We start from the raw sequence: 18,982 nt of genomic DNA, 5'->3' as shown, positions 1-18,982 counted from the left end.
TATCCAACGTATAAGTCTTGTTTTGGATTCCTTTTTAGCTAATAGATACTTTAGAGCTGCATGGTCCGAATACACTACTACTCTAGTACCAAGTAAATAAGCCCAGAATTTATCCAGAGCAAAAACAATAGCAAGTAGCTCTTTCTCAGTAGTAGTATAATTGGACTGGGCAGTGTCTAAAGTCTTAGACGCATAGGCAATAACAAAAGGATCTTTACCTTCACACTGAGCCAGCGCTGCTCCTACTGCATGGTTGGAAGCATCGTACATGATTTCAAACGGCTGGTTCCAGTCTCGTCCTCTCACAATTGGGGCTTGCGTTAGAGCAGTCTTCAGCTTATCAAACGCTTGTTTGCAATCCTCACTGAACTCGAACTCAATATCCTTCTACAGTAATCTGGATAAGGGAAGTGCCACCTTACTAAAGTCCTTAATAAATCTCCTGTAGAAACCTGCATGGCCAAGGAACGAACGGACTTCCTCACAGAAGAGGGGTAAGGTAAACTAGAAATAACATTCACCTTTGCTGGGTCTACAGAAATGCCATTATTAGATACCACATGTCCTAATACAATCCCTTGTTTTACCATAAAGTGGCATTTTTCGAAATTCAATACAAGGTTTGTATTAACACATCTATCTAATACTCTAGATAACCCATCTAAGAAAAGGCTAAAAGAATCACCATAAACGCTAAAATCGTCCATAAAAACTTCCATACAGTCCTCAATAAGATCAGAGAAAAGACTCATCATGCACCTTTGAAAAGTAGCTAATGGATTGCACAAGCCAAAGGACATTCTCTTATAAGCATAGGTCCCAAAAGGACATGTAAAAGTAGTCTTTTCCTGATCCTCAGGAGCTATATGAATCTGGAAATAACCTGTGTAACCATCTAGAAAGTAGTAATGTGATTTACCTGACAGGCGATCTAGCATTTGATCAATGAATGGAAGTGGGTAGTGATCCTTACGAGTAGCTTGGTTGAGACGCTTGTAATCAATGCAGACTCTCCAAGCATTCTGAACTCTAGTTGCTATGAGCTTTCCATGCTCATTCTTCACGGTAGTGACTCCGGACTTCTTGGGCACCACTTGTACTGGGCTTACCCATTCACTGTCTGAAATGTGATATATGATACCGGCCTCCAATAGTCTGGTCACCTCCTTCTTGACAACTTCCAAGATGGTGGGATTCAATCTTCTCTGGGGTTGACGGACAGGTCTTGCTCCCTCTTCTAAAAATATTCTGTGCTCGCATACTTGAGGGTTGATTCCCACTATGTCTGCCAAACTCCACCCAATTGCCTTCTTATGCTTCCTTAGCACATCAAGTAGCTGCTCTTCTTGTTGAGAAGTTAGTTCTCTTGCAATAATAACCGGAAGATTCTGCTCGTCCTCGAGATAAGCATATTTGAGGTGTGGAGGAAGAGGTTTCAATTCTAACTTTTGATCATGGGCAGGCTCTGGATTATCTGGAGCTCGTGAAAATGGCGAAGTGCCCTCACTGTCAGTTAAGAGGGTCCCCACACTCGGACCTTGTCCAGTGTGCCTCTCTTCAAACTCTTCTTTTTGAACTTCAGCCACACTTTCGTCTATAACATCACACGGGAAGATAGAACGATCTTCTGAGGGGTTGTTAATGACTCCATTCAGATTGAAGATCACTATGCGGCCATCTATTTCAAAGAAGTATGTTCCTGAAAAAGCATCCAATTCGAATTTTGATGTCTTCAGGAATGGTCTTCCAAGTAGGATCCATGATGGCTTATCTGAATCATTATGGGGCATCTCCAAGATATAAAAATCAGTGGGAAATGTGAGCCCTTTAATATTCACCAAAACATCTTCAGCAACTCCAGCCACTGTAATAATGCTTTTATCTGCTAACACAAAACGAGCTGCCAACCTTTTTAAGGAAGGGAGCCCAAAACATCATATATGAACAAAGGCATTATACTGACACATGCTCCTAAATCACACATGCAATCATAAATTACTACACCACCAATAGTATAACTAACTATGCAAGGACTGGATCATTACATTTTTCAGGTAATCCTCCCATTAAAGCAGATATAGAACTACCTAAAGGAATAGTTTCTAATTCATTAATCTTGTCTTTATGGATACATAAGTCTTTTAGAAACTTTGCATATTTAGGTACCTGCTGAATAACATCAAAAAGGGGGACAGTTACCTCGACCTTTTTGAATATCTCTACCATTTTAGGATCAGGTTCCAGCTGCTTCCTGGGCTTCCTTGCAAGCTGTGGAAATGGAATGGGAACAGTGGTTTCCGTGGTGCCTGCGCCTTTTGGTGCTTCTTCTTGTGGTTGAGCTATCTCTTCTTCAGCTATGTCCTGTATATCCTCTTCCTCTTCAACATCTTCGATTCCCACCACCTCTTCAGCTGAGGCGTATTCTGGTGAGCTTGGTTCCTCTTGATTCCTCTCCTATAGTGTAGTTCCAGACCTCAGGGTGATGGCATTAATGCCTCCCTTTGGATTGGGTAATGGTTGAGAGGGGATTCCAGTGGTGCTTGAAGGTTGGTTACTGGAATTTTGTGCTGAACCAAGCTGTGTCATAAAAGCTTGCAAAGTAGAGGTGAGACCATTCAGACTGGCGCTAATACTGTTCACGATGGTACTTTCCATGGCCAGTTGTCTTTTCTCAAAAGCTTATAATAAATCTTCATTAGAAGATACAGAAGAATGAGTAAATTGAGAGGTTTGCTGCTGATTGTTCGGTGGTCCTTGGTTTTGCCTCAGGTGTGGTGCTCGGTAAGGTTGAGGTTGATTTTGCTGCCTGTTGTTGTTATTATTCCACCTCTGATTTCCCTGATTATCTCTACCTCCCCTATTATTGTTGTCCTTCCAATTCTGGTTTGAATTGTCCTGCCATCCATGGTTATTATTTCCACTTTGATTGTACCCTTGGTTGGGGCGGTCATAGAAGTTGTGAGTGGATGCCACCATGTTGTCTTCTTGTTGGAGCTGCGGGCATTCATTAGTGTAATGGCTGTAATCAGCACAAATTCCGCAAATTCTTTGTGGGACTAGTTGTTGGTTTTGCTGCGGTTGAGTTTGCTGAGCTTGTTGATTCAACTGCATTTGCTTCAGCAGGTTAGTCATCTCACAGATGCTTTGAGTTAGAGCAGCAGTCTCTCTGCCAGAAGATACTTCTGCATCGGCTCTTGAACGGCCTTGCTTCTGTTTGTGGTTCCGAGTAGATTCAGCTAAATCACTGATCAATTGCCAAGCTTCATCAGTGGTCTTGTACTTCTTCATACACCCATTGCTGGCACTTTCCAATGTGGTCTTATCTTGGGGCCTCATATCTTGTGTGATATAGCTGAGTAGCACGATCTTGTCAATCATGTGGTGGGGGCATGCTTCCAGAAGATTATTAAAGTGCTCCCAGTATTCGAAGAGAGTCTCATTGTCATCCTGAACAATCGTAGAGATATCCTTCCTCATTTTATCAGTAACTTCAGATGGAAAGAATTTTTCCAGAAACTCCTTTCTGAGTGTATCCCAGTTGGATACATTTGCTAGAGGTTGAGTGTAGTACCACTCTCTTGCTTTTCCCTCAAGAGAGAATGGAAAAGCTTTCAGCAGAATTAAAGTTTCATCAGTGCCATCACGCCTGACAGTAGAACAGGCTGCCTGGAAATCTCTCAAGTGCTTGATAAGCTCTTGAGCAGGTAGGCCATGAAACTTGGGCATCAAATTTAACAGTGCGGTCTTTATTTCAAAATCTGTAGCTACCGCTGGATGATGCGCTTGAAACGGTTGCATTGTAAAATCAGGAGCTCCTTCCTCCTGAATGGTAACTCTTCTAGCTACCATGTTTTCTGCACGTAAAACAACCGAATCAGTAGAACGGGGGCTGGTTTCTTCCTCAGATTCACTTTCAGATCCGCCCTCAGAGCGGGCTAACCTACGCTGTTCTCGCCTTATTTGTGAAATAGTCCTTTCAATTTCAGGATCAAATATTAGCAAGCGCGGATCAGGAAGTGAACGCGTCATTTGACGGAAGAAACATGCAGCTCATAGTAGCAAAATTAAATAAAATGCAAATAAATAAATTCTAATTAATAAAATTAGCACTCTATTGCAACTCCCCGGCAACGGCGCCAAAAATTGATGGGACGCAGAAGCTGGTGAATTAAAAATTATTAAAATAGTTACGTTGCAAGTATAGTTCTTAACTCACCGAAAATCTGCCTATCAATTTAAAAGTATGTCACAAAGAATTTCAATTAAAATTACTGGGAGTTTTAAGTCCCAGGTCGTCTCCCAACGAGTTGCAGAAAAGTGTGCTATCTTATTAATCAGATGTTCCAAGAAGTTGAGCTAAGTAAATTGGGATGTAAATTGAGGAAATTTAAATAATATGAATAAAAGCCTTGACTGGGAGTTGATTGGTTGGAATTTCTACTATTGATGGTGCAATTGTAAGATTAATTTATAATTAATGGTTATTCTGTTTGGTTATCCTTTACTAGGTAAGGGAAAGTCAAACAAGTTGGAATACCAGATCTGTTCACAAGTTGCAACCCACTTAGTTCAAAGGGATTGGCGTCGGTGACAGGATATCAATCCAACATTTAACCCAATTACAAATTTTCTTTCAATCCTTCCAACTCAAGAGTTCCTTTTAATCAACTCCCCATCAAGTAAGAAAACTACTCACGCATTGTAAATAAAAAATCCATAGCACATGAAAGGGAATTAAAAGAAGACATGATTATTGGAATTGAAATTGAATTAAAAAGAAATAATCCTTGCATTAAATAATCATAAAAGTATCTGAATGACAAAATTGAACAAAACAAAGAACATGGAAGAATAAAACCAAGTTAAGAAAATAAACTAGAATGATAAAGTCTTGATGAGGAAATAACTCTTCTCAATGTTCTAATGCTAAGACCAATTGAAAAATTAAAATCCTAAAAACTAGAGAGGAAAACCTAAGAGAGTGAAAAAAACTAGATCTAAAAAAACTGAATGAATGTGTCTTTTATTTCTGCATGTTCTCTGACTCTGGTCTGCTATTCCGAGCCGAAAACTGGGCAGAAATGGGGTCCAAAATTGCCCCCAACGAATTCTGCAGATTATGCAGATCGCACATGTCACGCGATCGCGTCATCCATGCGGACGCGTCATTCGCGTTTTTCCTCGCCACGCGTTCGCATCGTCCACGCTACCGCGTCGCTTGGGCTTTCCAATCCGCGCAGCCGCGTGAGCCATGCAGCCGCGTCACTACGATTTGCTCTCCTTCGCGCAGTCGCGTGAGCCATGCGACCGCGTCACTTCTCGTTGGTTATCTCCTCAAATTCTTGTGTTTCTTCTATTTTTGCTAGCTTCCTTTCCAATCTCCAACTCATTCATGCCCTATAAAGTCTGAAACACTTAACACACAGATCACGGCATCGAATGGAATAAAGGAGAATTAAAAATAAAAAATTAAAGTCTCTAGGAAGCAGTTTTCAAACATGTAATAAATTCAGGAAGGAAATCTAAATGCATGCTAATTTAATGAATAAGTGGGTAAGGATCATGATAAAACCATACAATTAAACACAATATAAACCATAAAATAGTGGTTTATCACCGAGTCCGAGATATTAGTGTCTTCGTGGTATAAGTTAGAACCCATGAATGGCCATTCCTGAGATCCTGAAAGTCTAAACCTTGTCTGTGGTATTCTGAGTAGGATCTGGGAAGGGATGGCTGTGACGAACTTCAAACTCATGAGTGCTGGGCGTAGTGACAGACGCAAAAGAAGGGTGAATCCTATTCCAGTATGATCAAGAACTGACAGATGATTAGCCGTGCCGTGACAGAGCATTTGGACCTTTTTCACAGAGAGGATGGAATGTAGCCATTGACAACGGTGATGCCCTACATAAAGCTTGCCATGGAAAGGAGTAGGATTGATTGGTTGAAGACAGCAGGAAAGCAGAGATCAGAGGAACGAATTCTCACCAATGAATTACATAAGTATCCCTATCCTATTTTAATTTTCGTTCACTATAATCTCTTTATTCATTTGAATCCGCCTGACTGAGATTTACATAGTGACCAAAGCTTGCTTCAAGCTGACAATCTCCGTGGGATCGACCCTTACTCACGTAAGGTTTATTACTTGGACGACCCAGTGCACTTGCTGGTTAGTTGTACGAAGTTGTGAAATAGATATAAGATCATGAACGTGCGTATTGAGTTTTTAGTGCCGTTACCAAGGAATGGAATGATCACGATTTCGCACACAAAAACTTGGTGCACGAAATTGTGATCTCTGGTAATGGCTCCAAAAACTTGGTGCTCTAATCTTAATTCATAATTTGTCACAACTTCGATACAACTAACCAGCAAGTGCACTGGGTCGTCCAAGTAATAAAACCTTACACACTACAAGAAAATAACTCTATTGCCACGCTTTTAAAGCGTGGCGAAAAGTTGAAAAAAGCGTGGCGATAGCTTTTCGCCACGCTTTTTGAGCTACAGCCACGCTTTTGAAAGGGTGGCCTGTCTAAGGGTGGCGGTTGCTCTATCGCCACACTTTTGGTGACCTACCGCCACGCTTTATTTTTTGCCACGCTTTTGTGGATTGCCATGCTTAAAAAACGTGGCCATATGTGTGAGATACGGCCACGCTTTTAAAGTGTGACAGTAACAAAATACAGCCACGCTTTAAAAGCGTGGCAATAGCAATAGATACTGCCACGCTTTAAAAGCGTGGCCATAGCTAGAGATACGGCCACGCTTTAAAAGCGTGGCAATAGCCTTATCAAATTTAAAAAAAAAAAACTTTTTTTTCTAATTTTTCCTTTATCACTGCACAATATAAATTTTTAGTCCTTTTTTATTACCAAAACCTATAAATATAATGTAATTTTTATTACAAGACAAATCAAATAGTAATTAGTGACATAATTTATACTATAATTATTTTATACATTAATACTCATACATAATGTATCTCGAGTTCAAAATTCTTATTTCTCAACCAGAGTATAATAGCAATAATCAAATGGCGAAAGCATCATCTCCATATATATGTCCCACGGAGAAAGAAAACACTAGGGAACTCTTTATATGAATAAAAGAACAGAAGGAATTTAAGAGTTCAAAATTACAAGTCACGTTATATATAATAAATTCTATGCTTGTCCTCTATCAACTAACAACAAAAATAAAATTCTTTAAATAGTACAAAATGTCGTCACCCGATTCACGATTAATTTCCACAATTAAATAACCAAAGACTCCAAAAGTAGCCAAAAAGCGGCATCTATATATAATCTGCAAATTAAAAGTTTCATCACTAATAAATTAGAAAGCAATTATGCTAAGTCAAATAAAGATCATGAAAACTAACTTTGTTGATTATATTACCTTCTCAACGCGGACCTCTAGATCATCTTGCTCTCCTTGTTGTAACTGGTTGTTATTGACATCAACACGTGGCGAGGGTCCCGTGTTGGTGTAAGTGGGAATGAATCTGAGGTGTTCATGAGGAAGACTTTGGTGGCATCAAAAGATAGAGAGAGTTAGGGTTGTGGTGGTGCCATTAGAGGTGAAATTGAAAGGAAAAGTAGTTAGTGCTGCTCTTTGCAGCAATGTGTGACCCTACAGTTTCATTTTCAGACTAATCAAATCAATCAAAGAATAAGTCTTTGAACTTTGAAGGACTCCTGAAACAAAAAGCAATAAACTACAAAAGGTAGGATTTGAATCACTGGCCACTTGAAAAGAACTAGGAAGCAGCTAAATGAGGTTTGGTAAGAAAGCTTAGTTCACATAGGATTTATTTAACACCATGTTTTTATTTTTATTTATTTAACACACCAATATAAATAGGGTGTGCAAATAAAGAGAAGAAAGCAAGTCAAAATACATGAGCAATGTGCAAATAACAGCTAGAGTAAGTATTGGGATTAAGAAACAATTCCTAAGAAAGTTAACAATTCCTAAGTCTAAGATTAAAACATTAGTTAAGTATAACAACAATTAAAATGAGCAAAGATTGCATACTTGAATGAGATCAAAGACCATGTGAGGCCAATTAGGCTAGAGTAAGTGTTGGGATTCCTAATCAGCTTCCTCCAAACCATGATCAAGATGAGTCTTGTCATAACACTAGTAGGTGGCATGTTGGTTGGTTTGGACTCACCTTGAGCTCCATTTTTGTGGTGAAGCTCAGTTGTGGAACTTGAACAAAGCTTTGAAAGCACTGGCCCTTCCTTGTCAACACCATTAGCAACTGTTCTGTTACCATCGTGCCCAAGCTCTTCATAATCTAACCAAAACAAAGTGGAAATAAAATACACACTCCACTGAGAACACAAGAAAATGACATACAGTAGCATATAAGAGACTAATTACTACAATAATATTATTATTGTTATTATTAAAGACTAAAGATACCAACCAAATAATAGGAAGAGAACCAAAAAAAACATGAGAGCCCACAATAATAGGAGATGTGAACATGAAAAAGGAAATAGAAACAAAACAAAGACCTAACAAAATCCCACACTCCAACTTTGAACACCAACAACCATTTATCTTTATACAAGGGACAAAAGAAATATGCATGGTTGCAAAACAAACACAAGAAAAGTTCCAAGGGGCAATAAATGATAATAAAAGATCATGTTCAAATGCAGAATTTTAACGCTTAAATGGACATAAACAAAACCAACCAACCAACAATATTAAACAAGTGATGCCTTAGCTAAAGAAAGTAGAAGTGATGCATCTTCAGATTCTTCACCATCCAAATTCTGGGTCCTTAAATCACACAAATTAAATCAAATTAATCCCTAATTATTCATCATATTAAATATATTAATTCCATTCTATTTTAATTTTCTGTCACTCTAAATATATTAATTCCATGATATATCCAATTGCTATAATAACTGATAATAAAACAGAACAGACACGATAATATTCATTAACAACTTTGAAGGCCTGTCTTACTGGTTGCAGGTACAGCAGAAGCAGAAAGAAGATAAGAGAAACCCAGAAAAGAGAAGTAGGAATAAAAGCCTTTGAGAATTTCTATGCATCACTTGAATAATTGAATGATGATGGGATTGAAAAGCCACATACACACACACTAACATTAATAAATTGGATGACAAAAAAGAGCACTAATAAGCACTATCATCTGCTTGACGGATTTCTTCTACCTTTGTTCTTCTAGAGGAAATTAGCCTGGAACCCGTTTTTTTCTTAGTTTGTAGAAGACTTTTAGTTGAAATGACCCCAAGGGGGGTTTGCATAATCAAAATAGTGTCTGGATTGGGAGCCCTGCAAGTAATATTAAAACAAAAAGCTGACAGTAAGATTCAAATGAATCTTAAATTCATACTTGAGGAATTCAAAAAAGAGTAAAAATTGTGGCAAAAGCAAACTCTGAAAAGGAAACCGTATAAAGGGACAAAGAAGAAAGTATTGTCTCTTTTGTTGTAATTGAAGATTCTATACCTGTGATAAGCACAATAGAAAACCATTTTTGTTGTATGTTTATCATTTTTCTCCGAAATGTGCAATTGCATTTAAGTAGGAAAATTTAGAGAAAAAAAAGTCTCTAAATTATCTATAAGAAAATGCAACATGTCAACTAAACATTAGTCATGATGCATAACACTGAAATCCAAATTGTAAGAGGTTAACAACAATTCGCAAATGGAAGCCCGAAATAATAAATAAAAAATAAAAACCAGAGTTGATCCGACCTCCATTCAGTAGCCAGCCCTAGATGCACACATGGCATGGAAATAAGTAGAACACTTGCAACATTGTGTGCATGAACCATGAATTTGCTTACAAATAACACGAATCTGAAATTCAACAAACACAATTTAGATTAACATAGGCATAAAGAAGGAACAAGAGATGTCACATGAAAACCATTTAGGAAACCTGTAGTCTATATCATTTTACAATTACATTTTCTAAACAAACTGGGTATTGATATCTCACCTTAACAAAAGAACTTGACGGAATACTAAGAATACCCAAAGCAGGCTCCATCTTCTCATCACTAGCAAAAGCCACTTCAGGCCGAAACCAAGCACAAGTGACATGAACTCATAATGTGTCAATATCTGTTGGCTTTAGAGCACCACCTATAAGGAACAATAACACATTAACATAGTAAGGATAAAACAACTTTACTAAAGCTTCAAGATACTATAATATAATTTTATAGCAATACATAAAAGAGAGGAGGGAAAAAACAGTGAGAATAAAAGGAATACCAAAACCAGCAAGAAAACACACTATTTTTTTCCGTTTTTAGCCCAAACTGAAACAATGCTCAAGTCATAACCAAAACAGAGTGCACCAGAAAAAAACCACGTCGCAAACAACGCTAATATTGTGACCATTATCAATTAACTAAGAAGGAACATGAATCAGGGGAACGAATCAGGGGAAAATGAAAATGGAAAGTGAAAGCCCTAAAAGTAACCCCAACGGAAAAAATCGAGAAAATAAAAAAATAGAAGCGTTTGGTGAAGAGATCAGACCTTTGGGATCGGAGGGCTTGGAGGAGAAGAGACCGTTGCGGATACCTTGCCGTCGCCCATGTTGGTAGAGCTTGAAGGTGAACAGAGAGATGAAGAGTATGAAGAGTATGAAGAAGAAGATGAAGATTAAGAAGATGAAGAAGAAGGCGAACAGTGACGAAGGTGAAGGGCGAAGGACGAAGGCGAAGGGCGAAGGGCGAAGGGCGAAGGGTGAACAATGACGAAGGGAATAGGAGCTCTTCCAGTAGGCGAGTGTGGTTTCGAAGGGAAAAGAAGATTAGGGTTAGTGTCTAACGGGTTGGGGAGCGGGTTGCGAGCCGGGTTGCGGGCCGGGTTGGTGTCAATGGGTTGGGAACCCTCTCGCCACGCTTTTACAACGTAACTTTTTCTCTCTACGGCCACGCTTTCTAAGCGTGGCAGAAAAAAACCTTTTGGCCACGCTTTTAAAGCGTGTCAAAAGAGGAACAGGATGTGGCCACGTTTTCCAAGCGTGGCCTTAATGAAACCCTTTCGCCACGCTTTTAAAACGTCCTTGTTGCTCTCTATGGCCACGCTTTTGAAGCGTGGCAGTTTCAAAACGTGGCCATTTCTCTAATCAATTGCCACCCTTAAAGAAGCGTGGCCGTTGATCCTTTTCGCCACGCTTTTGAAGCGTGGCAAAAAAAAAGGTGGCCAAATCCCTAATCTATCGCCACCCTCATAAAAGCGTGGCCATTGACCACTTTTGGCCACGCTTTTAAAGCGTGGCAAGAAAAAAGCGTGGCCATATGCCTTTTTTCTTGTAGTGACATGAGTAAGGGTCGATCCCACGGAGATCGTCGGCTTGAAGCAAGCTATGGTCATCTAGTAAATCTCAGTCAGGCGGATATCAAATGGTTATGGAGTTTTTGAATAATAATAGTAAATAAACAGAAAATAAAGATAGAAATACTTATGTAATTCATTGGTGAGAATTTCAGATAAGCGTATAGAGATGCTTTCGTTCCTCTGAACCTCTGCTTTCCTGCTGTCTTCATCCAACCGTTGTCAATGGCTACATCCCATCCTCTCTGTGAAAAAGGCCCAAATGCTCTGTCACGGTATGGCTAATCATCTGGAGGTTCTCGATCATACTGGAATAGGGTTCACCCTCCTTTTGCGTCTGTCACTACGCCCAGCACTCGCGAGTTTGAAGTTCGTCACAGCCATCCCTTCCCAGATCCTCCTTGGAATACCACAGACAAGGTTTAGACTTTCCGGATCTCAGGAATGGCCATCCATGGGTTCTAACTTATACCACGAAGATTCTAATATCTCGGACTCGGTCCTCTGTATTAGATATCTAAGAGATACTCATTCTAGCTTGTTTGCATGTTGAACAGAAGTGTTTGTCAGGCACACGTTCATAAGTGAGAATGATGATGAGCGTCACATAATCATCACATTCATCATGTTCTTCGGTGCGAATGGATATCTTAGAAACGGAATAAGTTGAATTGAATAGAAAACAGTAGTACTTTGCATTAAATCATGAGGAACAGCAGAGCTCCACACCTTAATCTATGGAGTGTAGAAACTCTACCGTTGAAAATTACATAAATGAAAGGTTCAGGCATGGCCGAATGGCCAGCCCCCAACGTGATCAATATGATCCAAAGTTGAACTAAAAATCATAAGATGTCTAATACAATAGTAAAAAGTCCTATTTATACTAAACTAGTTACTAGGGTTTACAGAAGTAAGTAATTGATGCATAAATCCACTTCCAGAGTCCACTTGGTGTGTGCTTAGGCTGTGCTTGAAGTTTACACATGGAGAGGTCATTCTTGGAGTTGAACGCCAGTTTGTAACGTGTTTCTGGCGTTCAACTCTGGTTCGTGACGTGTTTCTGGCGTTTAACTCTAGACTGCAGCGTAGAACTGGCGTTCAACGCCCTTTTGCATCGTCTAAACTCAGAAGCACACCATTTTGAGTTCAACACCCATTTGCTGGAAAGCCCTGGATGTCTACTTTCCAACGCAATTGGAAGCGCGCCATTTTGAGTTCTGTAGCTCCAGAAAATCCACTTTGAGTGCAGGGAGGTCAGAATCCAACAGCATCAGCAGTCCTTCTTCAACCTCTGAATCTGATTTTTGCTCAAGTCCCTCAATTTCAGCCAGAAATTACCTGAAATCACAGAAAAACACACAAACTCATAGTAAAGTCCAGAAATGTGAATTTAACATAAAAACTAATAAAAACATCCCTAAAAGTGACTAGATCCTACTAAAAACATACTAAAAACAAATAGGAACTGAAAATTGTTGCTTGTCCCAACACCAAACTTACTGAAAACATACTAGATCACAACACCAAATTTAAATTGTTGCTTGTCCCCAAGCAACTGAAAATCAAATAGGATAAAAAGAAGAGAATATACTATAAATTCCGAAATATCAACGAAACATAGCTCCAATCAGATGAGCGGGACTTCTAGCTTTTTACCTCTGGAATAGTTTTGGCATCTCACTTTATCCATTGAAGTTCAGAATGATTGGCATCTATAGGAACTTAGAGTTCAGATAGTGTTATTGATTCTCCTAGTTCAGTATGTTGATTCTTGAACACAGCTACTTTATGAGTCTTGGCCGTGGCCCTAAGCACTTTGTTTTCCAGTATTACCACCGGATACATAAATGCCACAGACACATAATTGGGTGAACCTTTTCTGATTGTGACTCAGCTTTGCTAAAGTCCCCAATTAGAGGTGTCCAGGGTTCTTAAGCACACTCTTCTTTTGCTTAGGACCTTGACTCTAACCGCTCAGTCTCAAGTTTTCACTTGACACATTCACGCCACAAGCACATGGTTAGGGACAGCTTGGTTTAGCCGCTTAGGCTAGGATTTTATTCCTTTAGGCCCTCCTATCCACTGATGCTCAAAGCCTTGGGATCCTTTTTATTTACCCTTGCCTTTTGGTTTTAAGGGTTACTGGCTTTTTGCTCTTGCCTTTTGGTTTTAAGAGCTTTCGGCTTTTTCTGCTTGCCTTTTCTATTTTTTTTTTGCCAATTTTTTTTCTTTCTTTTTTTTTCTGCAAGCTTTTGTATTCATTGCTTTTTCTTGCTTCAAGAATCATTTTTATGATTTTTTAGATTATCAAATAACATGTCTCCTTGTCATCATTCATTCAAGAGCCAACATATTTAACATTCATAAACAACAACTTCAAAGGACATATGCACTGTTCAAGCATTCATTCAGAAAACAAAAAGTATTGTCACCACATTAATATAATTAAACTAAGTTTAAGGATAAATTCGAAACTCATGTACTTCTTATTCTTTTGAATTAAAAACATTTTTCATTTAAGAGAGGTGATGGATTCATAGGACATTCATAACTTTAAGACAAAGTTACTAAATACTAATAATCATGTAATAAGACACTAACATAGATAAGCACTTAACATAAGAAAACGAAAAACAGAAAATTTAAGAACAAGGAATGAGTCCACCTTAGTGATGGTGGCATTTTCTTCTTGAGGTACCAATGATGTCCTTGAGCTCTTCTATGTCTCTTCCTTGTCTTTGTTGCTCCTCCCTCATAGCTCTTTGATCTTCTCTAATTTCATGGAGGATGATTGAGTGCTCGTGATGTTCCACCCTTAGTTGTCCCATGTTTGAATTCAGTTCTCCTAGGGAGGTGTTAATTTGCTCCCAAAAGTTCTGTGGAGGAAAGTGCATCCCTTGAGGCATCTCAGGGATTTCTTGGTGATGTGCTTCTTCAAGCGTCTCTTGAGATCCATGAATAGGCTCTCTTGTTTGCTCCATCCTTTTCTTAGTAATGGGCTTGTCCTCATCAATGGGGATATCTCCCTCTATGTCAATCCCAGCGGAGTTGCATAGATGGCAAATGAGGTGGGGAAAAGCTAACCTTGCCATAGTAGAGGACTTGTCAGCCACCTTGTAGAGTTCTTGAGGTATAATCTCATGAACCTCCACCTCTTCTCCAATCATGATGCTATGGATCATGATGGCCCGGTCTATAGTAACTTCAGACCGGTTGCTAGTGGGAATGATTGAGCGTTGAATGAACTCCAACCATCCTCTAGCTACAGGCTTAAGGTCAAGCCTACTTAGTTGAACCGGCTTGCCTTTTGAGTCAATCTTTCATTGAGCTCCTTCCACACATATGTCCATGAGGACTTGGTCCAACCTTTGATCAAAGTTGACTCTCTTTGTATAGGGGTGTCCCTTCTCTTCCATCATTGGTAAGTTGAACGCCAACCTCACATTTTCCGGACTAAAATCTAAGTAATTCCCCCGAACCATGGTGAGATAATTCTTTGGGTTCGGGTTCTTACTTTGATCATGGTTCCTAGTGATCCATGCATTAGCATAGAACTCTTGAACCATTAGAATTCCGACTTGTTGGATGGGGTTTGTTAGAACTTTCGAACCTCTTCTATGGATCTCATGTCGGATCTCCGGATACTCATTTTTCTTGAGTTTGAAAGGGACCTCGGGGATCACCTTCTTCTTGGCCACAACATCATAGAAGTGGTCTTGATGGGCTTTGGAGATGAATCTTTCCATCTCCCATGACTCGGAGGTGGAAGCTTTTGTCTTCCCTTTCCCTTTTCTAGAGGATTCTCCGGTCTTAGGTGCCATCAATGGTAATGGAAAAACAAAAAGCTTATGCTTTTACCACACCAAACATAGAATATTGCTCGCCCTCGAGCAAGAGAAGAAAAAAGTGATGAAGAAGAAGAAGTAATGGAGGAGATGGAGAGAGGTTGTGTTTCGGCCAAGAAGGGGATGAGAGGGTTTTGTTATGTGAAAATGAAGAAGAATGGAGGGGTTTATATAGTGGAGGGAGAGGGGTTAAGGTTTGGCCATATGGGGAGGGTTTAGGTAGGAAAGTGATTTTGAATTTTGAAGGTAGGTGGGGTTTATGAGGTAGGTTTATGGGGAAGAGTGGATGGATGTGAGTGGTGAATGGGTGATAGGGAAGAGAGCTTGAGGTGATTGGTGAAGGGTTTTGGGGAAGGGTGTTTATTGGGAAGAGAAGATGAACATTGAGAAGAGGGAAGAGTATGAGTAGAGGTAGGTGGGGATCCTATGGGGTCCACAGATGCTGAGATGATCCTGTGGGATCTACGGATCCTGAGGTGTCAAGGAATTGCATCCCTGCACCAATTAGGCATGTAAAATGCCTTTGCATGCAATTCTGGCATTTAAACGCCGACTTGGTGCTTGTTCTGGGCGTTCAGCACCCAGATGCAGCATGTTTCTAGCGTTGAACACTGGATCTATGCTTGTTTCTGGCGTAGAGTGCCAGCTTTCCTCAGTGAGCATTCATGGCGTCTGAACGCCAGGATACTGCTTGTTTTGGGCGTTCAACGCCAGATCCATGCTCTGTTCTGGCATTGAACGCCAGCTAGATGCTCCTTATTGGCGTTTAAACGGCAGTAAGCCCTTCCTCCAGGGTGTGATTTTTCTTCTGCTGTTTTTGATTCTGTTTTTAATTTTTGTATTTATTTTATGACTCCACATGATCATGAACCTAATAAAACATGAAATAACAATAAAAATAAAAAATAAAATTAGATAAATAAAAATTGGGTTGCCTCCCAACAAGCGCTTCTTTAATGTCAATAGCTTGACAGTGGGCTCTCATGGAGCCTCACAGATGTTCAGGTCAATTTTATAGACTTCCCAACACCAAACTTAGAGTTTGGATATGGGAGTTCAACACCAAACTTAAAGTTTGGTTGTGGCCTCCCAACACCAAACTTAGAGTTTGATTGTGGGGGCTCTGTATGACTCTGTTTTGAGAGAAGCTTACTGTGCCTCTTTTCCATGTTTACAAAAGGATGACCTTGAGTTTTAAACACAAGGGAGTCCTCATTCAATTGATGGACTAGTTCACCTCTGTCAACATCAATCACAGCTCTTGCTGTGGCTAGGAAGGGTCTTCCAAGGATGATGGATTCATCCTCATCCTTCCCAGTATCTAGGATTATGAAATCAGCAGGGATGTAAAGGCCTTCAACCTTTACTAACACGTTCTCTACCTGTCCATAAGCCTCTTTTCTTGAATTGTCTGCCATCTCTAATGAGATTCTAGCAGTTTGCACCTCAAAGATTCCCAGTTTCTCCATTACAGAGAGTGGCATGAGGTTTATTCCTGACCCAAGGTCACATAGAGCCTTCTCAAAGGTCATGGTGCCTATGGTACAAGGTATTAGGAACTTTCCAGGATCCTGTTTCTTCTGAGGCAATCTCAGTTGATCCAATGCATTTAGTTCATTGGTGAACAGGGGAGGTTCATCTCCCCAAGTCTCTTTACCAAATAAATTAGCATTCAGCTTCATGATTGCACCAAGGAACTTGGCAACTTGCTCTTCAGTAACATCCTCATTCTCTTCAGAAGAGGAATACTCATCAGAGCTCATGAAGGGCGTAAGGAGGTTTAATGGAATCTCTATGGTCTCTAGATGAGTCTCAGATTCCTTTGGTTCCTCAGATGAAAACTCCTTATTGATCCTTGGACGTCCCAGGAGGTCTTCCTCACTGGGATTCACGTCCTCCTCCTCTCTTCTGTATTGCTTGGGAGAGCACTAGGAGGGGTTTCAGTGATCTTCTTACTCAGCTGGCCCACTTGTGCCTCCAAATTTCTAATGGAGGACCTTGTTTCACTCATGAAACTCAGAGTGGCCTTAGATAGATCAGAGACTAAGTTTGCTAAATTAAAGGTACTTTGTTTAGAGTTCTCTGTCTGTTGCTGAGTGGATGATGGAAAAGGCTTGCTATTACTAAACCTGTTTCTTCCACCATTATTAAAGCCTTGTTGAGGCTTTTGTTGATCCTTCCATGAGAGATTTGGATGATTTCTCCATGAGGGGTTATAGGTGTTTCCATATGGTTCATCCATGTAATTCACCTCTGCTATTGCAAGGTTCTCAGGATCATAAGCTTCATCTTCAGAAGATGCCTCTTGAGTACTGTTGGATGCAGCTTGCATTCCATTCAGACTCTGAGAAATCAGATTGACTTGCTGAGTCAATATTTTATTCTGGGCCAATATGGCATTCAGAGTATCAATTTCAAGAACTCCCTTCTTCTGAGGCGTCCCATTACTCACAGGATTCCTCTCAGAAGTGTACATGAACTGGTTATTAGCAACTATGTCAATGAGTTCTTGAGCTTCTGCAGGCATTTTCTTTAGGTGAATGGATCCACCTGTAGAAGTATCCAATGACATCTTAGCTAATTCAGACAGACCATCATAGAATATATTCAGGATGGTCTATTGTGAAAGCATATCAGAAGGACACTTTTTGGTCAGTTCCTTGTATCTCTCCCAAGCTTCATAGAGGGATTCACCTTCTTTCTGTCTGAAGGTTTGAACATCCACTCTAAGCTTACTCAGCTTTTGAGGAGGAAAGAACTTGGCTAAGAAAGCCTTGACCAGCTTATCCCAAGAGTTTAGGCTATCCTTAGGTTGAGAGTCCAACCATATTCTAGCTCTGTCTCTTACAGCAAACAGGAAAAGCATGAGCCTGTAGACTTCAGGATCTACTCCATTAGTCTTAACAGTGTCACATATCTGCAAGAATTCAGTTAAGAACTGAAAGGGATCTTCAGATGGAAGTCTATGAAACTTGCAGTTTTGTTGCATCAGAGAAACTAATTGAGGTTTAAGCTCAAAATTGTTTGCTCCAATGGTAGGGATGGAGATGCTTCTTCCATGGAAATTGGAATTTGGTGTAGTAAAGTCACCAAGCATCCTCCTTGCATTATTATTATTTTTGGCTGCCATCTCCTCTTCCTGTTCGAAAATTCCTGTAAGGTTGTCTCTAGATTGTTGTATTTTAGCTTCTCTTAGTTTCCTTTTTAGAGTCCTTTCAGGTTCAGGATCTGCTTCAACAAGAATGTTCTTGTCCTTGCTCCTGCTCATATGACAAAGAAGGGAATAACAAAGAAAATACAGAATCCTCTATGTCACAGTATAGAGATTCCTTTGTGTGAGTAGAAGAAGAAAAGAATGTAATGTAAAGAAGAATGGATAATCCAAACACAAGGGTGAGGATAGGAGCAGAGATATGAGATGAAGAGAAGTGTTAGTAAGTAATTAAATAAATAGAAGAAGATGAGAGAGAGAAGTTTTCGAAAATAATTTTTGAAAAGGAACAAGCGTGTTTCATTATGATGAATGTGATGATCTGTGACACTCATCACCATTCTCAACCTATGAACGTGTGCCTGACAACCACTTCATTATGATGAATGTGATGATCTGTGAATCTCCGTGGTATAAGCTCGAATCTATTGGTGGCATCCTTGAGAATCCGGAAAGTCTAAACCTTGTCTGTGGTATTCCGAGTAGGATTCTGGGATTGGATGACTATGACGAGCTTCAAACTCACGAGTGCTGGGCATAGTGATAGACGCAAAAGGATAGTAAATCCT

The 18,982-nt window shown here is 39.8% G+C and overlaps 1 long non-coding RNA gene and 1 other non-coding gene across 2 annotated transcripts; one reads left to right on the top strand and one right to left on the bottom strand.

The window, feature by feature from the left end:
- Window positions 1–7,110: 7,110 nt before the first annotated feature.
- On the bottom strand, window positions 7,111–10,148 carry LOC112783720 (uncharacterized). Its single transcript, XR_003816488.2, has 5 exons — window positions 10,003–10,148; window positions 9,207–9,860; window positions 8,044–8,308; window positions 7,405–7,638; window positions 7,111–7,311 (listed from the first exon to the last, which is right to left on the bottom strand). It is a non-coding gene; the product is annotated as an uncharacterized lncRNA (long non-coding RNA).
- Window positions 10,149–17,828: 7,680 nt separating this feature from the next.
- On the top strand, window positions 17,829–17,936 carry LOC112788694 (small nucleolar RNA R71). Its single transcript, XR_003196048.1, has one exon. It is a non-coding gene; the product is annotated as a small nucleolar RNA R71 (small nucleolar RNA).
- Window positions 17,937–18,982: the final 1,046 nt, after the last annotated feature.

The sequence above is a fragment of the Arachis hypogaea genome, chromosome 20, assembly GCF_003086295.3.
Source record: "Arachis hypogaea cultivar Tifrunner chromosome 20, arahy.Tifrunner.gnm2.J5K5, whole genome shotgun sequence".
NCBI classification, from domain to species: domain Eukaryota; kingdom Viridiplantae; phylum Streptophyta; class Magnoliopsida; order Fabales; family Fabaceae; genus Arachis; species Arachis hypogaea.
This window is presented reverse-complemented; position numbering and strand designations above follow the sequence as displayed.